Source organism: Acipenser ruthenus, chromosome 17 (genome assembly GCF_902713425.1).
Source record: "Acipenser ruthenus chromosome 17, fAciRut3.2 maternal haplotype, whole genome shotgun sequence".
Classification (NCBI taxonomy): domain Eukaryota; kingdom Metazoa; phylum Chordata; class Actinopteri; order Acipenseriformes; family Acipenseridae; genus Acipenser; species Acipenser ruthenus.
This window is the reverse complement of record NC_081205.1, coordinates 21,843,747-21,855,558: the sequence shown is the minus strand read 5'-3', so window position 1 is coordinate 21,855,558 and position 11,812 is coordinate 21,843,747.

Genomic DNA, 11,812 nt, shown 5'->3' with positions numbered 1-11,812 from the left:
AAAGAAATCTCTCCATGCGCCTCTGGTGTATAATATCCAAGACAAACTTCTGTAGTTCAGAGGTAAGTAAGTGTCTGATGTCAGTATTATTACCTCATCAGCCGTTAGTAGGAGATCCATTACAACAGCCATAAACCAAACTGCTGTAAACTAAAGTAATCCATGTTACAGGATATCTACATTCAATTACCTTGTTATCATGCCAACAAAGTCCACTTTCAGATAATGCTGCAATAATTCCATCAGATACCATGCAACATGATGGAAGCCATTGGTAGTCACTTTAACATGTTATTACCATGTTATTACGTTGTTATTTTTGTCATGTAATCTAAAAGTTAATCTTTGAACACTTTTAACCGATTCAATATTGTCAGTATATTATACTTAAAAATATAAAAAAGGGATAAATGCACTGTATATGGAATTACACAAGAATAGTTTGCTTGCCTGCTGCTTAGAGTGGAGGTATCTATTCTGCAAGAGCTTACACAATTTAAAGACATGTGAAACATTTTTCTAATTAACCCTTTGTCAGCGACAATAACTGAGCTCACATGGAAGGCGGTTGATTTATAATAAATAATTTATATTTATTTATGATTTATTAAAGCAAAAGAATGACACAAAACTGGTTTATAGTATCCGTTAAACAGTTCTGTATTGAATACATGTTTACCCCATATTCTAATACAAAATTCATTTCCACATAACCCCTTTGTAATTTTTATTTCACATATCTTCTGGACAGGTTCAGGAACAACAGCAATTTCGTCATCATTTTGTAAATCTGCATCAATTACACAGACGTTAGATTTAAACTCAGCTTTTGCATTTCATCCCTGGCTTTAACCATTGTTCAAACAAGCTTACAGCCCACTTAAATTTTGCCCAAGTACTTTTAGAAAACCGATGACCAGCAATGTTATTTAAGTCTTCATCTGTTTTAGGTTTGGCAAAACGATCTATAACTTTACTCTCTGTTCCTGGTTTCATGTCACTTTCATGTTCTACATCTAAAACATAGCCCTTGCTACTATCTTTACTTTGTCTGTGTAAGTGTGGTTTTAAACTCAAACTCAGAGGACCTCATGACAACATTCCCGCAATGTGAGAGACAAACATTTGAACTGTTTGAACTAAGCGTAACAAAGGAGCAAAAACAAATCCAATTACCAAATGAACAATCAATTGAATCTTGTTATCGAACGTGTATCAATTAGGAAGAAATGTTTTAAGTGGCATAAACAACTCAAAGTGTTGAATCGGTAAGAAAAGAATCCACAAAAATAAATAAACTACACAAATAAATAGTATACTGTGTTTGCAAACTTAACATGTACAAAATCTAGTAAGATGAAGAAATAAATTGTTGACACATACCTGTATTTCAATATGAAGTCGCATTGCGCATAAAAAAGTAGCATCATTCTTTTTTTGGGCAAAAAAGTACACAAAGAGAACTTGCATACATAACATAAAAACGAAAGATAGGCTCCATTCCTCAAAATAAAAAAAATGCCAATACCAACCCAAATAGCACCATTATAAAAGATGGCGGCACATGTACTGTACTATACTGTAGGAAGTAATATGCAGACTACTGTAAATAATGCAGCAATCAAATGCAGTGCTGGAAATTTATGTGTAGCTTGGTCATGGTAGCTTATACAGTATATGAAAGACACGCCTTTTTGCTCCCTGAAGATGGAAAATATAATAAAATTATGTTTTCAATACTGTACTGTATCAGGTAATAAGCATGGTGTCGTAAAGAATGCAATTATCAAATACAGTGCTGGAAACAAATGTATTATACACACATAGACACACAGTTTCATGAAAATGACCATTGGCTACATATTTAGGGATAAATCAATAATTCTAGAAGCGATACACCATTTCTACATCTCTCTCAGTTCCCCCCGCAACTCTCGGCAATCTATTCTGCCAATTATTGTGATTGTGGTATGTGTATTCTTTTGTAACCCTCAGAAGGCGTAAAGGGGTAAAAATGCACCCAAAAAATGTACTATGTGCACTTTGAACGACTACCTCCCATTTTCCCAAGTTGGACAAGCATGTTGTTGCTATCAAAATAAAGATAAACAATTATAAAATCTTAGTTAGTTATGAGACACGTTGACTTCAAACACACCTTTTTGCTGACGAAGGGTTAAAGCTCATGGTTTACCAGAAGGAATAAAACCTTTGTATCTTCCCATAAGTCTAACCATAATCTAATTTGCTGTGCATACAATATATTGTAAATTGGCGTCAGTGTCTCGGCAGCCCATCTTGCAGTCTTTGCAGCTTTCTGGATTGATCTTCTTGTTTCATCATAGTAGGTTTTGGACTGCTATCCCCAAGACACAAAACACTTATACCTCTCTTAATACAATTTACACTTTTATCCATCAATAGTTTGGGGGATGGGTGGGAGATCTTTAATCCAACTATCAACCAGGGAGGGTGAGGAAAGGACCCAGCTTTGATAGAAGTAGTAGTCTGTGTTCATTCTGTTTTTTGTTATCTCTAATTGCACCTGAAAGCTGGAGCCCTGCTTGCAATCAAAGCTGCTCTCCTGCTGATTGGGACCCAAAACAGGGAATCTGACAAAGGCTAATAAAAAATGATGCTGTGGAATTTATACGCGGGGGGAAAAAAACCAAAGACACTATCAAAGGAAGATTTTACATAACCGACCATGCATCAGTCAGTTCGCTGCTATACTGTAGGGTATCTGATTTTGTGTCTCTTTTAAACACAAAGTAGCACAATGTTTATATAAGCATAGCTTGTGCAAGTTCTTGTGGTCTAAGTTTAGTCCCCATGGATGATGCTGTACTGTTGTTTATAGCATCTTTGCCACTAGCCAACATTCACAGCGACAGACATTGCAGAATGGATATCAACTCAGATATATTTATCTGCCCATCGGTTCTTAATGCATGTTGCTCTTACTCTAAGTCATGTACTTTGTTACACTAAAACCAAAAGTCATGAAAGTGGCCAGTCTAAATTAGAGGTCACAAACATGGACTAAATTAAACCTGATTACTGATAACACTTTATTCTGATTTCCAAATCTGCTTGAAATAAATTGTTGAGCACTGCCTTTCTATTAAGTTTGATACAGCACTCAGATTGCAATTAAACAATAATCTACTATTTCAGTCACTTGGTTGCAAAAGACCAAGCTGTGGGTAATAATTACAGGAGCATCTACGTATAAACAGCTGAAGTCAGATTTACTTCTGAACCACACTGTTCTACCGAATACCCAATTTGAATACTGCCTCTCCACTGCATTTTGTGATACTGGCGGTGGCAGCAGCTTTGCAAAATTGTTGACAAAAGGGTTATTTTCTCTTGATAGCCATGGCCGTGATCTAGAGAATTACATATTACAGTTGTGTAGTGAGTATTAAGCCAAAACCTTCTAGAATTAGGTCTTCATCACCCAGACAATAAAACGTTGCTCCAACATGGTATCTGTCTAGGTCACAGGTTAGGGTATTTTTCCAGTAGTTTCCACAACACTAACACATGAAGTTGGCATCTCTGTTTATGAGATATTAACAGCGGGCCTGGCAGTGATGGGTTTCCAAAAACATCTAAGCTGCCCTCATGGGAAAACATTTATTTATCCTATTATACACACTTCAATCTTCACTCCTGCTGTCAGTTCAAGAATGCCATTGACTCTGTACACAATAGGATTTATCCTGTTCTTAGAGCAAAGCTAGCTTGACATCTAGGCAAGCAGCATGCTCAAGGCCCTGGGTGAATCTCAATGCATCTTGCTAATATGCCTGGCAAATGCCCTGGAACATTTCATAATACAAATGACCTGTAAAGTTAATTTTAAAAAATTAAAATAATATAATAATAATTATTTGTTCACATATCTGAGGATGTCTGTGGTCTAATTAACAGATAACTAGCACCATACTCATCATCTAATTCACAATCAATCCAGCTGATGACTTCATTTTCAAAGAACCTGTTCAATAAGCCAATTATCAGTTCATTACAGGGGCACTTACATTTAATTTAATGTTGCTAATTAGCAGGAAAACATATCAGCCATGAAATAATCACTTACATTTGCTCTAATGTGAGACACAAAGAAGATCATGGTGCCTTTGATCATTAAGCAATATAGGGATTGGGGCAAACTAAACTATTTTACATCCCAGGTCATTTTTTTGGAATGGAAATTAAAAACAAGAAGTCAAAATGGGAGGGAGGTTGTGGTTGTGAACAAAAACAAATCACCACTGCGGTAAAATACATGGGTTCTCTAATGGAGTGATTTTTAAAAGTGAAGTAAATTGGATATGTAAAAAATTATTTGGTATGTATGTAGTGTAACTACATGTAAAAACAATGTTACAGTAAAACGGTTCACTTTACTAGACAGCACCAGTAATGGAACTTGATTCACGGAATACAGCTGTATAACAAATATTAAGACAATAACTCCAGTCTAATGTCTAGACTACTGAAACATAAAAAGTCACAAACCTCGCTTAGATTTCAAATTGCAATGCAACAAATATGTTGTGACAGGCTTTTAGAGGATTCAAATAAACATCTGATGTATTTACAGTAGCACTCAGAACTGCTTTGTATAAAAATATACTTAAACAAACAATATTCAGACTCTTTTCGGCTTGTTTATTCATTAATTATACCTATGCCACCTGCCCACCCCCTTTTTAGCAATTTTAAATATTGGGAGAATATTTGCAGGAATACAGAATATTTGATTACTAATGAGAGGAAAAAAAATTCCATGTTAAAAGAATAAGGAACCTCTACTGATGATCTGTGTTTATGTGCAGCTGTTGAGTTGTTTATAAAATAGAGAAATAATTGGTAGAATGTGTAACTATTCTACCACAGAAAAAAAGTGTATTTACCCAAGACAATATATAAAACTAACTAGGGACACATGCCTTTCTCTAAATTTAGCAGCAGGCCTCCCTAACACTCATCTCCACCTGCCCTTGAGATTTCCAGGAAGTAGGACACAAAGTAAATGGGGCGGCTGTGAAGCAGGAAACTGAAGGCATTCGATATATCAATAATGAATGTGAGCAGTGCCTCAGTGTCCCGTAGTGCAAAGAACAAAAGTACCTAAAAAATAGTCGATCATTTTTATTTTATTTTTATCTCTAACACCAACATCCACTGAATGCGTTGACATTAACTAGGGCCTTTTTAAATTTTAAAACACATCTCCAAGATCCACATCCTCCACAATCCACATCCTCCACTCTACAGAAATTAATTATCCAGGTATGTTTTTTTTTTTTTTTTTCTACAGCTGAATTGGACTAAATTAGCAAACAGTGCAAAGAGTGGAAGCAACACATCGAAATTACAAATTACTTGTTGCAATCTGGAACTTGATTTAAGGCCATACGGGAACAAAAGTATATACAGTAGGTGATTAATTGATTAATCAATTAATTGATCACACATAGTCTCATTTATGATTTGGTTGCTACAATATGCATGACTGCTTTTTACTTGTTATTAAACAGTTGCATTGTAGTAAACCTCCAATACAGTATTTATTTAAAGATCTGACAGGAACTGTCAAGGAGATGTTAGCAATTCTTATTCTGCACCTTAGGTGTAACCGTCACTGGGTAAATAAAACAGACATTCGGCTGATAATATGAGTTTCTGTTTTATTATAATTAAATCCAAGTGGTTCAAATAGCAGGCATGTGTCTAACCTGTTAAATTCCTGCTAAAATCACAGACTGTTAGAAACTTCAAACAAGCTTTTTTTCAGTTTCAGAAAGTGGTACCAATTAAATACAAAAACTTGAATTCCTTTACAACTGAACAGATAAGCTTGTGATTTACAGTCGAGGATAAAAAAAAAATTATGCCAAGGGTTCAACTGATTCTCAAGCGTGTCTTAAGGTTTGGTATCTGGGGCAATGTGCCCTGCCCCTGTGTGCATTTCTGTGTTGTATGTTACGTGTGCTGTGTTAATGTTTGTGTATAGGCATTGGTACACGGGATATAAACAAGGATTGCACATCACTTCACGTGCATTTAAAGTAATTAATATGTGAGCACGGGGTTGTACATAATTAATTCACGTGCTGGGATTCAAGTGAATAATTAATTAGTAATTGAATCCCAGCACAACAGTATATATAGATGCACGTTTTACTCACTCAGGGTTGTGTGTTCGGTGAGTGGAGAACGAGTGTGGAGAAGGAGAAACTAAAAAGTTTATAACAATTGCTATCGCGTGCTGGTAGGACCAGCACGATACTTGTTTGTTTATTTGTACTCGCCGTGTTTGTGTGTCTGTCCGTCCACTGTTTAAGTGTTAGTCCGTTTTGTTTGTCTGTTTTATTTGGCCTCAAGTGCCGTGTCCTGTCTTCTGTTTTCTGTTTAAAACCTTTTGTTTGTTTATTAAACGCACTGATCGTAGCCATAGCGTCTCAGTTTCAAGCTCAGTACCGTCTGTCTGTGTTTCTTTCTGGCCTGAAGTCCTCCCTGCAGCTAGCCTGTCACAGTGTCCCAGGATTTCAATATGCCTTCTCGAGACACTAAAAGATCCTGGTTTTTAATTTTATCCTGTTTTTAATGTTATTCTTCCACATTCATGTAGATTAGCAACACTGCAATGCCAGTACCGTAAATTAAGCGCAATGATATTATTGCAATAGATGCACAATATTAATTGGTTGTTAATTATATAATAGTTTGCTACCAATTGCAGGATTTCTAGAGCTTTTAAACTTTTAACAACTGCCTTTCTGTTCAGATGTACCATTTTTTGTACCTGAAAATGTAACAAAAAATGGTATAACAAATAATCTAAACTAAACAACATTATATTGTAATGCATCCTGTTGTTTAAAACATACAAGTCATCATGTTCTAATCCATGTAAACATAGGCACTTGAAATATCTACTACAGTATGTATATCCATTGGTTAATTTCACTTGTCATGTTGACTGTAAATTGTTTAAATTCAACCCTTTAATGGACAATTTTTTGTCTCACAGTATATTTCTAGAATTCACAAATAAACTGCAAATCTATTCTTAGTTTTTCTTTCCACTTTGTGACATACACGGTTATGAATCTCGTTAATATCAAAAGTACATTAAGTGCCCTTTGGTGCCATAATGATTGAAATATTATATACATAGAGGAGATAAGGTGAAAGTATTTGGTTCTGAAGTCTTAAGAAAGGACAGACACTAAACCCAGACAGTAATTCCCTTGGCGGTGTAGTCAGGGCTACCTTCCAGGTGTTACAGTTGCACAAATAATCATCTGGCTAATGATTTTGGAATCTTCTGTGTTCCACCTTTCGCTTCCGTGACACTCCCAACTACTTTTTGGCTACTGATTTTAAATTTTACACAAATTACAATAAATAGTTTAAACAAGCCTTTGCTTTGCTATCCTAATCAAAAATGTGTGCTGTGTGTGTGAGGAAACGGATCCTGTGTGCTTTTTGATTGGCTATTTTACTACCTCTGTGAGTGAATGGCTTAATGGGAATGTCACGCATACAATGCAGAATGCACATGTTGAATACACGTGTTACATTAAAGAGGTGGATTGTTTTAAAGATACAATACATTAATACCATTTTAGAAACTAATGGGAGGGCCATATGCATTAAAGGAGAAAGGAAAAAGGCTTTTTTTTTTGTTTACATCAGACAAGCAATACCTGTCAAAATTAAAAGGTAAGCAGTGCAGTTTCACTTTACGTTGCCTCTGCCTGTCCCCTGCTGAGTGCTGTGTCTGTTGATAGCTCATTTTCGGTCAATGTAAGCCACCTCCACCTTCACAATAAGCTACTGACCAAAAGATACGCCAGGACTGCTGGGGCTTTTTATATCACGGTGGTCACGGGTAAGTCTCTGACATTATCATGCACATTAAATTATCGCTCACAATACATGCAGTGTGCATGCTATGGTATGTAAATTAGCCAAATACTATGCACGTAAATTAATGCGTTCTCTGTTAGTAAATGGGGCAGTACATTTTGATTTATGATGAACGTTAGGCTCACTACTTTACATGCACGCTAACTCCAAATTTAGTGACCTTTTCTAAATCTGGTCCTTAGTATCTAACTCCAATATTAATGGGTTTTAAAGCTATATTTAGAGCTTCAACAGTAACCTTCAATTGCACTTTTTTTCCTAGTTATTATCACCCCTGCTCGTCTAGCTGTTCTTTTTGTAATGTGCTTTGTTACATTTCTAACAACTATAAAGATGATGTTTCAACATAAAATATGGAAAACCAAATGAAGCAGTACAATAAAGTCATAGCTGGAAATGGGTTGTTATGGTAAAAATAATAACAATTTTATTCATATTTAAAATAAAATAAAATAAAAAAAAACTCCATAAAGCGCATTGAGTTGTTTTATTCCACCGTGCTATATTGGATAAGAAAGCAGACACGCATTATTACACTGTGCATACCACACCAAAGGAGGCTTGGTGGTGCAGTGGTTAAAGAAAGGGGTTTGTTACCAGGAAGTTCCAGGTTCAATCCCAGCTCAGCCACTGACTCACTGTGTGTGACCTTGAGCAAGTCACTTAACCTCCTTGTGCTCCGTCCTTCAGAGGAGACGTAAAACCAAGGTCCTATTGTAAGTGACTCTGCAGCAGCAGTTGTGATGCATAGTTCACCCCCCAGTCTCTGTAAGTTGCTTTGGATAAAAGTGTCTGCTAAATAATAATAATAATTTAGTTAGTTTGTATGTGTTGAAGAATGGGCAAAAATATCTCCAGAAAGATGGCAGGAACTGGTTTCAAAATACAAATAAAGACTGCAAGCTGTAAAGGAAGCAAAGGGTGGGCACACAAAATACTATTGTAAGGGTGCCCAAATACTTTTGTCAAAGTATGAAATTGGTTTTTGCATGTCATTTTTCATTTTATGCATGTTATGTAATAATCTTGTTTTATTATAAAGCGGAATCTCTACTTTAATTTATACCTTTCAATAGAACAATTAGAAATTATAGAAATCACTTTTTTTGTGTTTTTTGTGTTTTTTTTTTTTTAACTGCCCAAATACTTTTGTCTTCGACTGTATTTTGCTTTAAGCACTCTTGGGCAGTAAACATAGATGTGTGCTATTGTAACAGAAGGCTTTTGGAGTTGAGACTGGCTGCATCATTAGTGCTCCGAACACTAAGAGACACTTGGGTTTCAGGATCTTGACTGTGCATTGTTGAAGTGTGATTACTTACCATTCACAAGACCACAAGGAAAAAAAAAACAATAATGGATTGTGTGTCCTGTTTGATCATAATCCAGCTGCAAACACAAACTATTATCCTGTATGTTTGTGTTTTCAATTTGGTGCTGTATTACATGCTTGACAGCTTGGTGTGGAATGCTATAGAACAGACAGGTTTGGATATACAGTAAGCTATTTCCCAGAAGCCAAGGACAAATAAGTACATTGGTAACAAGTAGTTCTTCAATGGATCAACTAAAAGATTGAAGAATTATGTCATTTGTTACTATTATTCAGAAGGATCGTACAGTAAAGTTGGTCTTTAGAGCTGATTTACTTTTCAGATTGTTTCTCTTTGGTTTGAAAATCCAACCACTGACAATGCTGTCTATTCCTCAGCCTCAGAGAGCCAGCAGACAGAAGCCTGGTTCTCAGAATTGAACAGTGTCACTTGATTAGTTCTTATCTTCCAAACTTTTCGGTAGGCACTGGGTCTATAGGCAGGTATCAGCCTTAACAAAGACAACCTGTTAACCATATCTCCAGTCTTTATAGAGACATGTGTGTCTCATTAGGAAAACACTATTTTTCTATTACCTGTCTTGTTTCGAATCACAGAAGCATTCTGGGAAATGCATACCATACTCAGTTCCACTCTAACTTTTCCCCATACAATATATAGTCATGGTAAAAGATTGCTTATAATAATAATGGTTTATTTGGGAGGCTGCTGGCAGGCATGTTTTAAGGTACTACATGAAATACTTCTCATTTGTATGAAAACATGGTATGAATGCTATATTTGCCAACAAATGTGCTTAATTAATTAAGATGTTTCTGTAGATAATCTGTCTTAAAAGCACAGAGTAAATAGACTTTGGAGAGGTCAGGCTTGTTACGGCTGAGCATACTTCCATGTACCTGCGAGCTGTCAACAGCCACTGCTGAGCAGCAGCCAGCCATCTGCTTGACAGGGGAAGATTTTCTGTTTCTTCTGCACTCTAGAGAAACAGCTGTCCTAAACTGATCACAGACCCACAAAAATGTGGCATATCACGTGATAGCTCCAGTATGTACTGTATAAAGTTTGATTTTATTTGTTTTTGTATTTTAGATTCCTGCTTTTTTTCATGCAGAAAATAATCCTCAATGACTTTGCTCAAAGAACTCCCCAGCGGTACCCGTAATCTGAATATCCATTTCCACCTAAATGTCTAGGCATATCATACAGCGTGCACTGGAGCAGTGCCTGGGGATGTGGGCTGTACGAAGTGAAGTGGGCCAGGGAACAGGCACAAAGGCTTTAATGGGTTAAACTTGCTTTTCCTGATTTTTACAGGAACATGAAGCAAAACCTTACTATCTGGACATCCAAACTACAGATGGATACTGCACACAAATAGTAAATGGTATGTTTATCTAATGGTATACCTTTTAGATAAATGTACTAACATTAACTATAATAATGCATCTCGATTGACCAATTTACCAGATAATCCCTGATTTTGGTGGTCTGAAAGTGAGCTGAACACATGCATACACCACCTTCTATTTACCTCCTGCCAGGATGATGAATCATATTATGTCTGATAATGCAGCGAGAGCCTCTTCATCTGTCTTTGACTGAGCTTCACAGAAGTGCTCATTAATAATTGATGAGAGCAGTTATTATGGAAATGTCATCTGCTACTCCCAGGCTCCTGAGTATTTTGTCTGACACTTTTTCGCCTGACACTATCAAAGTCATTTAACGCCAAGGCTGAAGAGTAAACACAGCTTCACTGCTTCATCTTGCCAGCCACTGTTTAAAAAACAAACAAAAAAAACTATTTACCCCATGTCAGTTGAGACAGTTTCTGTTAAAATATCTTCTAGGAGGCAGTAGGGATCTCTCTCTTCATTTTTGTTTCACAGAAAATAAAAGCACATTTTTACATATGGGTTCCAAACAATCTTTGGTCAATTAATGCATTTGGAGAATTGAAAGTACCATATGGTATTTATACGTCAACCATAATATATCAGAAATACTGTGAGCAATGTAGTTAAATACATGTGGAGTGCCTAAACTCTTCTTTTATTTAACTGTAACAATCACGACTGTCCCATGTTTGTAATGCAACATAGAAAGCAGTGACAGCACTTTGTATATATTCTTCTGTTGTATTAAAAGGCTGTTCACTGTACAGTGAATCATAAAGAAAACAGGCTGAACACACACAATACAGAAGATGAAGGTATACACTGAAACATGTGTCTGCTTGACTTGCTTTCGTAACGTTACTCACATCAAAGAAATAATATAATTAAATGGGGTCTAGTCAACTGATCTAAAACAGACATGGAGCAAATTTTGCCACTGTTTAAATCATTATAGCACCAAGGTAAGGAACATACATATAAAAAGATCCCAGCATCTCCTAAGCATGTTTAAAAAATAAAAATGAGTTAAAAACTGTAGTATACTTTGAAAATGTGGCCCAAAAGTTTTATAGTTTTTTTTTTCTCAAATACTACCATTGTGTGAGCCAGCCGCCAAATAAAGCT